The following is a 16,075-nucleotide window of genomic DNA, read 5'->3' as shown; positions in this document are numbered from 1 at the left end:
CTTGAGATTCTTGCTATGTAGTTCTTATGAGGTGAATGCCACATAAATGCTAGTTTTTGGTCTTTTTGAAATGATTATTAATATAGTAGCCATATTTAGAATGATTTAAGATGTGGAGAAGTAAACTAAAACTATTATTATAATAAGCATAGTTTAGGTATTGATAGTGGTAATGGTATAGGAGTAAATTTGAGAGTGATTGGCCAAAAGGGAATATTAACAGGATATTTTGATTACTACATATAAGAGAATTAGGGGGCACAGGCTAAAGAAAATAAATCTAAGTCAGAATGAAGGTGGCACACTTGACCGATGACTAGGGTGTTTTGTTTACAGGAGAAGACGATACATTAAACTGTAGATTTTAGGAGTGGCTGGACATATCATGGTAATATCTGGCTTCAAGTTGTAAATTTATGGCTCATATGGAAGGTTAATACTGGAGATGTAGATTCATTTCCAATCGTTGCATTTATTCCATTGGGTTATTCATATTCACTAGAAAGGCAAGCAAACATTTCAACGAGTCGTGATGTTCAACAAGAGAAAGAGCAATGCAAAGTTTGTAATTATGTTGTTAGATTTATCATTGACAGGCTTTAGAGTTTTAGTTTAAAAAATGGCTACCATGCAGGTAAAGGAGAGAAGAGATTGCCAAAAAACATGGAAACTTTGTCATTTATACTTCAGATTTGTTCCTTTTACCCTGCTTTAAGGAGTTTAATTTTCAGCTACAGACTTAGCTTCTGGCTGATCTGAAGAACAAATAAGAGCTTACTCTGGGAGTTAATCTTTTTTTATTAGCTCCCTCGCAAGTTTTAGGTTATATATGTGCATGGTGAAGTCTATTCATTGTAGTTGCTGCTGTTGAAAATGTTTGATTTTTTTTTATAATTCAAGAATAGACTCATTGTAATTATGACTATCCAAAAATAGGCTGTGTTAAATGAATTTATATTTGAGTTCAGAAACATTAAAAAGATAAATTTTTTTCAGTTCATGATATTTTATCGTCTTTGTTGCTATTGTCAAAAGTTAAAAATAAACAGCATTATCTTTATGTAAAGTACTTAATACAAAAATAGTATAGTATTAAAAGTGTTTGATGGGAACTTAATAGCATGAAACTAATTAAGAAGCAAGCCACTAATTCTTATATATTTTGTTATGGTCGTAAAGGAACTAGCCTTGTACAGGCAATAGAGAGTAGTCAATACTGAAATAATTTTTATTATTTTCATATTTGTATTGGATCAGAACACAAAGCAATTATATTAAGATTTCAGGAATCTTGACAAATGCTGTACTATCATATAGTGGATAAAATAAACATGCTAAAGATAGCATTTAAGTTAAGTTATTTAAAGGTTAATCATGTGCCCATTATTGAATATATATTAGTTTTGTGTGAAAAAAGATATTTCTGATAGCATTATTGTAATTAGAAAGAGGACATTCTTATAAGCTATGAAGTCTAAAAATTAAATAAGCTCTGAATGATTCAAATATTTAGGGTTCCTAACTCAAACATTAAATTTATAAAATAAGCCCAAAATTTTTTTTTTTTTTTGCCTATTGATATCATCTCTAAACAATACAAACTTAAGGATTGCATTTTTTTTTTTACTTTTTCTAGCACAATTAAGATGCTGCTAGATGCAGATAGACAATATTCTGCACTTCTATAATCCTCTAAGAATCATCTTATTTTCACATTGTCTGAAAATATATTTGGGGACTTTTAAGTTATTAAGAAACAAGTGCTAAGCCATGTCTGAAAGGAAATGCTTAAAAAAACGGATGGCCAATTTCTCATTCTATGTGGGAGAATTCTTTGTGTGTGACATGGGATGAATATTTTCTTTAGGATGAGAAACACACCAAATAATCCCAACACATCACCGGAACATTTTAACTCCATGAAACACATATTTCCAAAGGGAGATCCTGAACACTGTGGAATTTGTTTTTCTCCCTTATGGGGCAAAGAAAACATTTTTCTTTTTCTTCCTCTTTTTTTTTTAACTTAATGTATTAAAAACAACTCGTAAAAAGCCACACACATTTTCTTAGTAGTATTCTCATTCTAATATCTTAAAAAAAATCCTAACTTTTACATACTTGTCATAACCCTATAGAAAAAAACATTATTGATTTTATATTTCAAGTGTCATAGTTTAGCCTTCATTCTGGCTAAATTACAAACTTAAATAATTTTATACGAAGACGAATAACTGTGAAAGTAAAGAATTTAGCTGACTGCATAATGAGGTTCCCTATTTCGAGTCATTAAAGCAATATGGAATTTTGTCCAAACATGACAGACATATCTGGTTCTATTACTGAAATAAGCACCTGGATATTTAGATGCAGAAGCACTCCAGCTACTGCTAGTTGCCATGATAGTCATGTATAAATTGCCAGGACTCAAGTCTTAAAAATGTAGATGAGAGATTATCACTTCTGTATCAGAATTTATTGATTACGCAGTGCTTATATAGCACAATTTTAAGTATTTTTAAAAAGTTAACTCATAACAACCCTAATGGATAGGTACCTTATTATCCTTATCTTAGAGAGAAGGGAAGCTGCCACTCAGTGAAGTGACTTTGATCATTGGTGAAGTGATACAGTTAAGAACTTGCTAAGGCAATATTTGAACTTGGCAGACCAGCTCCAAAGTCTATATGGGTGTGTGTTCTGCCCCTCAGAAGAAAGCTGTAATGGATCAGGGAGCAGCACTTGCCAGAATTTGTGTTTTTAGTCGTCACTTATTAAGGCTAATGCTTGCCCCCTGCCTTTGTTTTGTACAATACAAGGGAAAATTTTCTGTCAAACAATGTGAAAGGCTGTTTTATCTTTGATCAGTGTGGAAAAGAGAATGATATTGTCAATTTTCATTGGTTAACAAAGACCACTGGGAATGTGGTAAAGTATCCTGAGAATTCATAAGTCTGAGGTGTCTACATCTCCCTCTTATTTGTGGAGGATGTGTTCCAAGACCTCCCATGGATGCCTAAAACCACAGATAGTACTGAACCCTACATATACTGTGTTTTTTCTTATACAGTTAACAGGTAGGTAGCACATATAGTGTGGATACAGTGGAAAAAGGGATGATTCATTTTCCAGCCTAGACAGAATGGGCATGTGCAAGATTTCATAACACTGCTTAGAATAGTGTCCAATTTAATACTTCTTAATTTGATATTTCTGGAATTTTGTATTTAATACAAAATTATTTGGGCCATGGTTGACCATGGGTAACTGAAACCACTGAAGGAAAAACTACAGATAAGGGGGGACTACTGTCCCCTTTAGAAGTCACTTCTAAGGTAAGTGTCAAATCTTGAAATTATAAAATAATCTAATGAAAATTAAAAAAATTTATGAAGTCCATCATCTTGGTGCTAATCTTGACAGAATTGCATTCATCTGTAGTTGCTTATAACCCAGTGGGGGAGATGAATGATGAATTGCCTTATATCTTACCACACATGTAGCATAAACTGTATACATGTACAGACTGGCACACACTCACATAGTTAACACAATGTTTTTCAATTTACTTTTATGGGAAAATTTTGGGACAGAAGCTTCATTCTTGTGAATATATTACATTGAGTGTTTTGGTTACAGGGACTGTAGTTTGAATCCATGTGGCTCTTGGATAGTTAGCAGAAAGCAAAATAATTTCCAACATCCTGGAATATTCCATGCTCTCAGCAGGCATGTTATAGGTGAAGCCATAGGCTGAACTGTTTCAAAAAACATCTCTAAATGAATCAATGATTTATACAAATGGAAGTGAATAAGAACCAGTTATTTCAAAAATTGCATTATATATCAGGTGAATGTCATCTAGATAATTCTGCAGTTATTATACAACTCCAGCAAGCTAATGATGTCAAAGAATATATAATATTGTTCAACATCAAATATTCATCATATTTTTAAAAAGCAAAGTCCCTCTTCTCTGCTTGCAATGCAATGTCTCAAAAATATAGCTAAAGCAAGAAGAAACCCTTTTTGTTTCCTTTGGAACTAAACCACGGAAAGGATATGACATATATTTACCAACTTGTGAAACTTGTTTCCTGGGAGACCTGAAACATATTTATTTTGGGATATTATACTGTACACTAAAAAAAGTATTTGCCAGTGAAACAAGTGTGATCCAGAAATACTTACTGGGAAAATTGAAATCATTATTCTGAAATAAATGAGTGTGCATCATGTATATTGCTCACCAATAGGAGCAGGTATAGGAAAGAGCAATTAGAAGGAGGGGCATGGGTATGGTGCTGCAGGAAAGATCACAATTTCCTGCTTGTTTCTCAGTTTGAAAGTTACTCTTCTAATTGTCTCACAGCATCTTGTTGCAATGCAGAAGCAGTTGCTGAAGAAATTTATGCCCTAAAATTAGAGAAAGATGGAAAATTTGAGGACCACACAAATAGAGAATAGTGATTTCTGAGCTTATAAATATTTAGTGAAAGACATTTTGCAAAGAAAATTGGAAGAAGTCATTTCCCACCCACACTTAAGAATAGCATTAATAGAATCTGGTATTAATACACACAACTGGAAAACTTGTCAAACTTGAGAAAATGAAGAATTCTGCCCAAAGATCCTTCACCTAGCAACATCAAGATGAGAGAGTTATTTTAAACTTACTAAGGAGCAAATTAGAAATCAGAACACTGGTCTATCATCTGAAGTTCATGCTATACAATTTTTATTATATAAACTATACAATAAAATCTAGTTCTCTTTTTATTATGCGGAATCTTTTTCATTGTTATTGCTCAAAGACCTGGCAATATTCAGATGGCATATTCAGAAGAGATAATTGGACACAGTTTTATAAAAGATCTATTTATAAAGTATGGCAAGGACCAGGGAAAACAAGCAGTGAATAGTAAGCAACCTAGCACTACTAACAGCTGGACAAGTGGAGGTAGCGGTTACCAGAATCCATTCATTGGAAAAAGTAGCTGTAGGAGAGCGGCCACCCAGCAAAAGGAGGAATGCTCTTAATTAGAGGAAGTCAGCTAAGGGAAGACAGTACGTAGCCAAGGGGAAAATTACCCAACATGTCTCTCTGATCTTTTACATGTACCTCCTGTGATATGCTGACTTGTGTCCCCCAAAATTCATATTTTGAGGTCCTAACCCTCAGTACTTGTATTTGGAGATAGGGTTTTTAAAGAAGTAACTGGAAATGAGGCCATTAGGGTGGGCCCTAATCCAATATGGCTGGTGCCCTTATAAGTAGGGGAGATTAGGACACAGGCATACACAGAGGAAGACCATGTAAGGCAGACAGAAGATATCCCACTACAAGCCAAGGAAACAGGCCTCAGAAAAACATCAACCCTGCCAACAACTTGATCTCAGATTTCTAGCCTCCAAAATTGTAAGAAAATAAACTTTTATTATTTAAGCCACCCAATCTGTTGTACTTTCTTATGGCAGGATAGCAAACTAATACATCTCCCATTGCATAAACCCGGACTGAAGCCAAACAGAAAGGAACTTGGTTGATAGAGTAAATGACAGCATGCTCAGTGCCAGAAAGAAGTTGGAGAAGGTTAGGAATCAATCTGGAGTGGGAAAAAAATCTTGAGCACATTCCAAAAGAATTTTTGTAGTTTTCAAGTGTAGAATTACAGTAAGGTAGCTGGGAAATCCAGTGAGGTCAAGAGTCGGGTGCTCAGCATATGCAAACCCAGTTATCAACAACTTTTATATAAAACTTGCTTGGCTAAGACTTATATCTTCATAGGTGTGCTTCTACATTCAAGGGACTTATTCTATCCCCCCTGCAAAACTAGAATTCTGCCTTAAGAATTCCGGGAAAAAAAAAATCTTCTGGTTCTGAAATTATTTTTTACTTTTAAAAACTTTTTATTTGTAATGAACAAATAATAATTGGAGATACAATGTGATGTTTTGATACATGTATACCTTGTGTATTGATTAAATAAAGTAATTCACATATCCATCATATCAAACATTTATCATGTATTTGTGATGGGAACATATAAAATCCTCTCTTCTAGCTATTTTGAAATGTATCTTACTGACTATAGTCACCCTACCATGCAATAGGACAACAGAACTTACTTCTCCTTTCTTTCTTTTTTCTCTTTCTTTCTTTCTCTTTCTTTCTTTTCTTTCCTTCTTTTCTTTCTTTTCTTTCTTTCCCTTCCTTCCTTCCCTCCCTTCATCCCTCCTTTCTTTCTTTTTCTCTCTCTTTCTTTCTTTTCTTTCTTTCCTTTCTTTCTTTCTTTCTTTCTTTCTTTCTTTCTTTCTTTCTTTCTTTCTTCCTTTATTTCTTTCTTTCTTTCTTCTCTCTCTCTTTCTTCTTTCTTTTCTTTCTTTCCTTCCTTCCTTCCTTCCTTCCTTCCTTCCTTCCTTCCTTCCTTCCTTCCTTCCTTCCTTCCTTTCTCTTTCTTTCTCTTTCTTTCTTTCCAGAGTCTTGCTCTGTTGCCCAGGCTGGAGTGCAGCGGCACAATCTTGGCTCACTGCAACCTCCGCCTCCCAGGTTCAAGTGATTCTCCTGCCTCAACCTCCTGAGCCGCTGGGATTACAGGCATGTACCACCATACCTGGCTAATTTTTGTATTTTTAGTAGAGATGGGATTTCACCAGGTTGATCAGGCTGGACTCAGACTCCTGACCTCAGGTGATCCACCCTCCTCGACCTCCCAAAGTGCTGGGATTACAGGTGTGAGCTACGGCACTCAGGCTATTTGTCCTTTCTAATTGTGACTTTGTATCTGCTGACTCTCCTCTCCTCATCTTCCCCTTCCTCCCACCTTGTCCCAGTCTCTAGTAACCACAGTTATAGTCATTACTGCTATGAGATCAACTTTTTCAGATTCTGCATATGAGTGAGATCATGTGGTGTTCGCCTTTCTGTGCCTGACTTATTTCACTTACATAATATCCTCCAGGTTCATCCATGTTGTCACAAATTACAGAATTTTGTTCTTTCTTATGGCTGAATAATATTCCATCATGCATCTGTTTTTTGAGGGGTTATTTTATTTATTTATTTTTTGAAACAAGATCTCACTGTGTTGCTGAGGCTGAAGTGTAGTGGCACAATCTCAGCTCACTGCAGCCTCGACCTCTCAGGCTCAAGCAATCCTCCTGCCTCAGTCTCCTGAGTAGCTGGGGACCACAGTGATGGGCTACCCAGCCTAGCTAAATTTTGTATTTTTTGTAGAGATGGAGTTTCATCATGTTATCCAGGCTTGTCTCGAACCCCTGGGCTCAAGCAATCCACCTGTATTGGCCCCCCAAAGTCCTGGGGGTACAGGTATGAGCCACCGCACCCAGCCCATTTGTCTGTTGATGGACACTTAGGTTGATTCTAATAGTATTGCAAAACTATACTTGACTATTGTGAATAGTGTTACAATAAACATGAGTGTACAGATACGAGATTCTTTTTCACTTTGATCAGTATAGAAAAATATTCTTTTTGGCTGGGCTCAGTGGCTCACACCTGCAATCCCAGCACTTCAGGAGTCCAAGATGGGCATATCACCTGAGGCTAGGCATTCGAGACCATCATGGCCAACATGGTGAAATCCTGTCTCTACTAAAAATACAAAAATTAGCTGGGCGTGGTGGCAGGTGCCTGTAATCTCAGCTGCTTAGGAGGCTGAGGCAAGAGAATCGCTTGAACCCAGGAGATGAGGGCTGCAGTGAGCCGAGACCGCACCACTGCACTCCAGCCTGGGCGACAGAGTGAGACTCTGCCTCAACAACAACAAAAAAAGAAAAATGTTCTTTTTGATTGCTCAAAGAAAACTACATATGAGCCAACAGAAGACATTTAGACTGTCAAGGATAAAAAAAGAATTAACGAAGGTATTTTTTATACTATTATGAGATAATCTCACAATCCTCATATAAATCCACATGTATATTTTGGTGCAGAGTAATTAATCAGGTTCTCTGTTCAAAAGAAAATTTACTCAGAAAGTACAATGTGTTCACTTATTAAAATCATATTTTAAAGGCACAGTGCAACAAAAAGTTCTGTATGAAGAGAGACACCCATGTGCAACAGTCTTAAAAATCCTTTTGGTCTTTGTAAAGACTATGTACTGTGTTACCTTATCCACATATTTTCAAAAGACACACAAAACTCCCTGGGAATTCATGTTTTGGTCCTTGAAAGCAATTTTATTGCAGAGGTTCATAGACCATTTTATCAGTCATTTCAATAAATGAGAACTTTCAAGTGAAATGTGAAATAATTCTTCCCCCCTTTCTTTTTTGTTCTGACTCTATGCTCATGTTAATAAAAGATGAGTCCCTTGTGGATGAGATAACTTGATTCATGCATCTTCTCCTCTGCATTCATCACTTGCAGGTGATTCCTGACTACTTGACAGAGAGCTTATCATCTCCAATCAGTGAAACACATATTTCCATGTTATATCATGATGCCTTCTAAACAGTTCCATGCAGCTCTCTACTTGCTAAGTTAGTTGAAGCAGGTTTGGGTTATCTTTTCACGTGGCAACAACAGAGTTCAGTTTTTATTTCCATGTCTATAAAATATAACTGGCACATTGACAGTTTTAGATCTTGTGGGCCCGAACACTTGCAGAAAGAGGTTTAAAAGAACATGTTTTTCCTGTAATAGTATTTCAGGTTTCTACATCCTATGCATCCCCTTAAAAATCATATCATTGGCTATCTGAATGTGCAGGGCTATCTGAGCAATATTCTCTAGAACTAATTTTCTCTTACTTTTAATGCATAAAATGTGCATAGTTACATCAAAATATCATCTATTATTAACTAGAAATGTCTTTGGATATCTCAACGGATGCTGTATCAGGGTGACATGAGAGTAAAAGTTTGCTTCTTATTCTAAACTCAGCTTTCAGTAAATCACTGGGAATATGTATTGATATATAGCTGCATTAGAAAAGAACAATTATAATATTAAAGCTGACACTCTTTAAGGTACTATTTTTTTCAGGATCTGAAAAGAATTATCTGTAATTCTCTCTCTACAAAGGAGAGAAAGGCTTTTGTTAAGTCTTGCGTTGCAGGTGAACTCAGAGCAACGGTTGAAAGCTGTGATTCCAGACCATGCCACCACCAGCCACATGATGTGACCTCTCTGGGAATTTCTAGGAGCTATTACTGCTCAACTCTAGCAGTTTTCTCACACAATAGTTTTGAAAATAGATGCTTTGAAAAGTAAAGCATAGGTTTCTTTAAAACATAGCAGTTTTACTGAAAAGCATCCATTGATATCACTAATGAAGGTTTTATCTATTTGATAGGTAACATAAGGAGAAGAGAAAACATAGAGATTTGAGTCTGTCATACCCATGTAGAAACCCATCTCCCCTAAGGGTTTAGAAAGATGTGTAATGTATAGGCAGCCTGTGTGTGATAAGAAGAAGAACTTCATTAGCAAATCAATTCCTTGAATCCTTGCGAAGCGTGTATGATAACCTTTAAAGTCTTGAGTGTTTTTTATTTGACAATATCTAGCTTTCACCCTTGCTCAAGGTTTCACAATTAATGGGTAATACCAAGGGTCAAATCTCCTGTCTCTCCTTCAGTGACCCTTCTAGCGTATTTACATATTTACAAAGACAGAGCAAATGCTTTAAAATGCAAATTAAATTCTTTAGGATTTCTAAGTGTAAACAAGTCCAAGGAGAGAACTGGGGAATTTGGAGGATAGCTTTGCTCATTTGAAATTTCTCACTTTTATCTGTTTGGTCTGATAAACAGTAAAAAGCTATTGTCTCTCTTCCCTTAAAAGTGTGGCATCTGACTGTCATAAAATAATGATGTATTTAAGAGAGAATTGACGATGGAAATGTGTCACTTGGTGAAAGAGAAGTAAGCAAAGGTCACAAGTTAAATGCTCAGTAAATTAAGGTAAGTTTTTGATTAGTTAGTGTGTGCTAACTTAAAATTTAAGTAGGGAATCTGCAAACAATTTTTATTTTTAAAATATTATTCCATACATTTAGATTTGAAGAAACTGTGTTTTGTTTTCTCCTTTTTTTTTTTGGTTTCTCTCTTTCATTTTTGGTACAACAAATCCTTTAAGTCTTAAATATAATGAAAGAGCCAACATCATATTTAACTTCAATAACAAATTTATTATTTTAAATGTCACATTGTGTCTCAATACGTTGCACTGGAAACAAATTTTTGATGTACTATTTCATATTCTAAAAGCCTTAAAACTTGCTGAAACAAATACAAAAATAATACAACCACCTCTTTCTAAATGAGAAGCCAAGAAAAATGAATACTACCATAATGATGACCATAAAGGCTTTGTATTGATTGAAGTATTGGCTTTTTCTAAATGGAATCACGTTTAGTCTGCAGAGCTCACATCATCTGGCTGAAACATGTTGATTTCCTTTTCTCTAGCATTTACATTGCTGGAGCTGTCTTACATTTCCCTCACCTTTAGAACATATTGTTGCAGGTGGCAAATACCTGAGTTTCACAGCACCAAATATGTTATCAGTGGAAGGTGTCTCAGTTACTAGTGAATTCGTTCAGGTCTGCAGCAATCTCAGTTCTCGCCTCCTCAGAAGAATTCAACTGAGAGGTATAAGGCAGAAAAAAAGACCAAGGCAAGTTTCAGAGCAGCAGTGGAAGTTTATTTAAAAAGGCTTCAGAACAGGAAAGAAAGAAGAGTTCACTTGGAAGAGACTCAAGCAGGTGCCTTAAAGATCAAGTGCAGTGTTTAACCTTGATCCTAGGACTCTATAGGTTAGCCCCTTTCCCATGATTCCTCCCTTAGGGTGGGCTGTCCACATGCACAGCGCACTCCTTATCCTCAGGAAGTGAGCAGGCACCATGTACGTAGGAAGTTGTATGCATGCCCATCTGAGGCTGTCTTCCCTTTTCTGGTGGAGTGCCCCCAGAAGGCCATACTCCACCATTTTGTCTCTTAATGCACATGCTCAGGAAGTTGCTTCTCCCTGGCATCTGCATTCAATTAACACTTTAATGTAACATGTGTGGACCATCAGGACATGGCCTCTCTTTGGCTCTGGCTGCCAATTTATCACTTTAAGAGAGACAATGTGACCATTGCCAAACCATCACCTGACATTCCTAGTGGTTGGGGGTGGGCCTTCTCCTGCCCCACTCATGCCTGTCTAACTACTTGTAACAATATTTCAGATTGCCTGTACAAGCTTATATCAGAAAAACACACAATTTTTAAAAAGTTTTAAATTAAGGTAAACTCACAGACAGTGAAGTGCAAAGATCTTAGGTGTACTACTTTCTGAATTGTTACAACTGTGTAACTACCACCTAGATCAAGATACAGAACATATCTATAACTCCAGAAAGCTCCCTCCAGTTTTCTCACAGTCAGCACTCCCAGAAGATAACTACTCTTCTGATTTTTATGTGCGTCCATGTGAAGAGACCACCAAACAGGTTTCGTGTGAGCAATAAAGGTTTTTAATCACCTGGGTGCAGGGGGACTAGTCCGAAAAAGGAGTCAGCGAAGGAAGATATGAGAGGGGCAGTCTTACAGGACTTTGGGTAGGCAGTGGAAAATTACAGTTGGGACCTGGCTTGACCTGACAAGGAGCAGCCTGGGGAGGAGGGGAGAGGTCAGATGGGTCCGTAGAAAAGGAGGATTCAAAGGACTCAGAACTTGGGGTGGAGACTAAAGGAACAGACAGGAGAGAAGAAGAAAGATTTGGGACGAGTCTCATTGGGAGCAGAGACTAGGGAGGTGAAATCCCATCTCTACTAAAAATACAAAAAAAATTAGCCGGGCATGGTGGCAGGCGCTTGTAGTCCCAGCTACTCGGGAGGCTGAGGCAGGAGAATGGCATGAACCTGGGAGGCGGGGCTTGCAGTGAGCCAAGATGAAACCACTGCACTCCAGCCTGGGCAACAGAGTGAGACTCCATCTCAAAAAAAAAAAAAAAAAAGAATGCCTGGACGTCAAGCACCTCAGGCCATTTGCCCATTTTATGACAAAAATTATCTAGATCTTGTAGGATGGAGAAATGGAAAGTGCTATTCTCTGGTCACTTAGAACTATTGTCAAGTTTGTATTGGGACCAAGTGGTATTACAGAGGAAAATAAAACGTTAAGGTTTTAGATCAGGTGTTAGTCGAAGGGGTTTTAGGTTTTTAAGAACACAGGCTAAAGGAGAAGAAGGGGGAATGGAGGGAGGAAGGTTGCCCATAGTGAAGGAAGTAAGTTTAATGAGAAAGGTAGAGACACGGAGAAGGGGCAGGGGGGTGGTGAGCAGCCCTGGGCTGTAATGTGGGGGACCAGCCAAAGCAGATATCCCCATAACTGGCTTGCCACCAGTGGAATGTGTGTGAATGATCAAGGCATGTGTCCCCGCGGTGATCAGACACCAATGGAATGTGGGTGAATGATCAGGGCAGGCATCCCCACTATGATCAGACACCAAGGGAAGACTGTCTTCCAAAATCCATGACCGAGGTCAGAGTTTTCGAGTTCACGGATAAAATGTGTCTCCTTTGTCTCTACTAGAAAGGAAAAAGAACTGGAATTGAAAAGACAGGGAGATTGAAGGGTAGCCAGAGAGGCTGGAGAAGACAGTGAAGAGACTGCTTACCTGATTTGAAATTGGTGAGATGTTCCTTGGGCTGGTCTGAGGACCTGAGGTCATAGGTGGATCTCCTCATGGACTGAGGGCAAGGACAGGGGACTGGGCTCCTGAAGGAGTCCCCATGTCCTGGGTCTTTGGTACCAAATGTCACGTGCATCCCTGTGACGAGACCACCAAACAGGCTTGAGACTCATTGTCCAGGGGAGAAATGTCACAAGGTCAATTGATTAGTTAGGGTGGGGCAGGAACAAATCACAAGGGTGGAATGTCATCAGTTAAGGCAGGAACTGGCTGTGTCGCTTCTTTTGTGGTTCTTCAGTTGCTTCAGGCCATCTGGATGTGTATGTGCAGGTCACAGGGGTTATGAAGGCTTAGCTTGGGCTCAGAGGCCTGACACTGATCTCTGCCATCAGAAAGGGTTTTGTTGTCGACATTTCAATTTTGTACAAATGGAAGCACATAGCCTGTGTTCTTTTTTTTTTTGAGACAGAGTCTTGCTCTGTTGCCCAGGCTGGAATGCAGTGGCGCTGTCTCTGCTCACTGCAAACTCTGCCTCCTGGGTTCAAGCAATTCTCTGCATCAGCCTCGCGAATAGCTGGGATTACAGGCGCCTGCCACCATGCCCAGCTAATCTTTTTTTGTATTTTTAGTAGAGATGGGGTTTCACCATTTTGGCCAGGCTGGTCTTGAACTCCTGACCTCATGATCCACCTGCCTCGGCCTCCCAGAGTGCTGGGATTATAGGCCTGAGCCACTGCTCCCAGCTGCCTGTGTTCTTTTATGTCTGGCACTTGTTCAGTATTACATCTGTTATGTGGTCTTTGAGAGTTACTCTCTCTTGCCAGATTTTTAAATGTAACTAAGCTTTCATACACCATTCTAATTTTTCTGAAAGTGTCAAATCCAAATCACAAAATCTTGACATAAGGAAAACTGTGCATTTATCTGAGATTAAATTGTCGAGCCACTTTAATAGAAAGAAAAACTTTTTTAGACCCCCACGTTTAACTACCCACTCTTGCCCCATCCCAGCATCACAAAAGAATCCCACCTAACGCCAACCACATTAAAATCCTGGGAAGAACACTTAAGGCTTCAGCTTGACACAGGTATAATCACTACAAATTCTTAATTATCTCAAAATTATTTTGGTCATGAATTTATGTAAAAATTTGAACAGAGCTTGGGTGGCAGAAATTATTTGGAAGACTATCAAAAATATTCTTTTCTTTAGATTGGCACACAAACTGTAAACTGCAACATCAAAACAACTCCCTGAAAAATGTTAGCAAAAAATTATCAAGTTGGACTAGAGGAGAAATTACTTTTCTAAAGAAAGAATGTAAAATTATGGCTGGGTATAGAGCAAATTAGTAAAACAAAATGGAACACAGTGAAAACAAATACTGTTCTCTTCCAGGTAGCATCTTTCATGGAAAGCTGAAATACAGTGGGCCATAGGCAGGCTTGAGATGAGATGAACTGAACTGCATTTAATGTAAATAAGGAATTGCATTGAAGAGAAAGGCTTGTATATAATTGAAAGGACAGTTACTACTTCTTAAGGAATAAATTTCCATATATGGAAAATTATTAGAAAAATATTGAACTACACTTAAAAAGGATATTCAGTAGAGAAGATATAGAAATTGGTATTGAATTAAAAGGTGTCAATAAATTTATGAACATAATTTTTCTATTAAAAGATTTAACTTCTAATAACAGTGTTTTTTAAAAAAAACAAACACTGCATTTGACCAGTTAGAAAAGGAGGCTAGTTTGAATTAGGAAAAAAATCTCCATTACAGAATTCTTAAAGGTAGACCATTTTCAAGGTGTAATCTTAAATAAGGGGCGAAATTAAAATTATTTAACAATTGGTAACATGTGGCATCAACTAATCAGGATGGATGTTGCTGGTCATAACTGGGGCAGGGTTCTACAAGTCCCCTGCTCTGCCAGGCAATAATGCCTGAGTTATTCCCTGAAGTAGGAACAGCCTTGGAAAAAGACGAGGGAACTTGGGAGCTTGAAGCAACCAGAATGGAAGTACTTAAATATTTTAAGTGCATTTTGACCTTATCTGTGCATAGTGGTTTAATGTCAGCTCTACCTGAACTTCACTGTTTACATTGGCCTTGCTGGTATTCACCTTTAGTCATTAGATAAGGAGGAACCTTTAAAGTTGAAACATTCATTTGCTTTTAAACACAAAAGTCCTTGAACAAGGTTATTTATTTAAATTGAATGAAACCATCCTCTATAACCATGTGTATGTTTTAAGTTTATTGTCCTCTTTCTATGTAATATAAAGAACAACTTTAGCTGTACTCAGACACATCAGTTTCTTTACTAGAAAATGTTATCATAACTAGCCTGGGCACAGTGGCTCATGCCTGCAATCCCAGCACTTTGAGAGGCTGAGGCAGGGGGATCACTTGAGCCCAGGAGTTCAAGACCAGCCTGAGCTACAACCTGAAACTCCATCTCTACAAAAAATGCACAAATTAGCCAGGCATGATGGTGCACACCTGTAATCCCAGCTATTTGGGAGGCTGAGGCACAAGAATCGCTGAAACCCAAGAGGCAGAAGTTGCAATGAGCTAAGATTGTGCCACTGCACTGCAGCCTGGGCTACAGAGTTGAGATTCTGTCTCAAAAAAAAAAAAAAAAGAAAATTTTATTGTAACTAATGTTGTATGTATTCATTAACTCATTCATTTATTCAAGAATACATTTGTTCCTGCAACTATTCATGCATTTAACACATTTTGAGGAAAGCATCAATTTCTGTGTTGTCTATTCTAGAATATTTAGGAAACTACTTTTAAAAATCTTTTATGTTTAAAATATTTCCAAAATATAAAACTAGTATTTGGCCCTTGTGGAAATACATGAGAAGTATAGAAATATTTTAAGAAAGTAAAAACAAATACTCTGGTTCACTACTTACTGATACTGCCTGGTGGACTTTTGATATGTTTTTAGAAATAAATTTGTAATTCAAATTGAATATAAAATTTTAACATTTAGACATGAGCATTTCATGAGCATTCTTTTTATTGGAAAGAATAAAACCATCTTAAATATAAAATTCTAACATTAGACATGAGCATTTCATGAGCATTCTTTTCATTGAAAAGAATAAAACCATTATTTTAAACATCAAATAAAATGTCATATGTTTCATCATTTACCTAACTGTTCTTTTAAAGTTGGATATATGTGATTAGAAATAATACTATGCTGAATATGTTATGCATATTTTGTACATGGATTTATAAATATCCACTTATAAATGATTTTGACTTATTAATGGAACATAAACATTTTAAGAATCTTATCAGATATTATAAAATTTATTTCCATAAAAGTTATATTGATTCCTACTAGTAGGTTAGGATTATGTTTATCTTACTGTATTCTACTCAGATCTTCAACAT

This window comes from Nomascus leucogenys, chromosome 7b, assembly GCF_006542625.1.
Source record: "Nomascus leucogenys isolate Asia chromosome 7b, Asia_NLE_v1, whole genome shotgun sequence".
NCBI classification, from domain to species: Eukaryota; Metazoa; Chordata; class Mammalia; order Primates; family Hylobatidae; genus Nomascus; species Nomascus leucogenys.
This window is presented reverse-complemented; position numbering follows the sequence as displayed.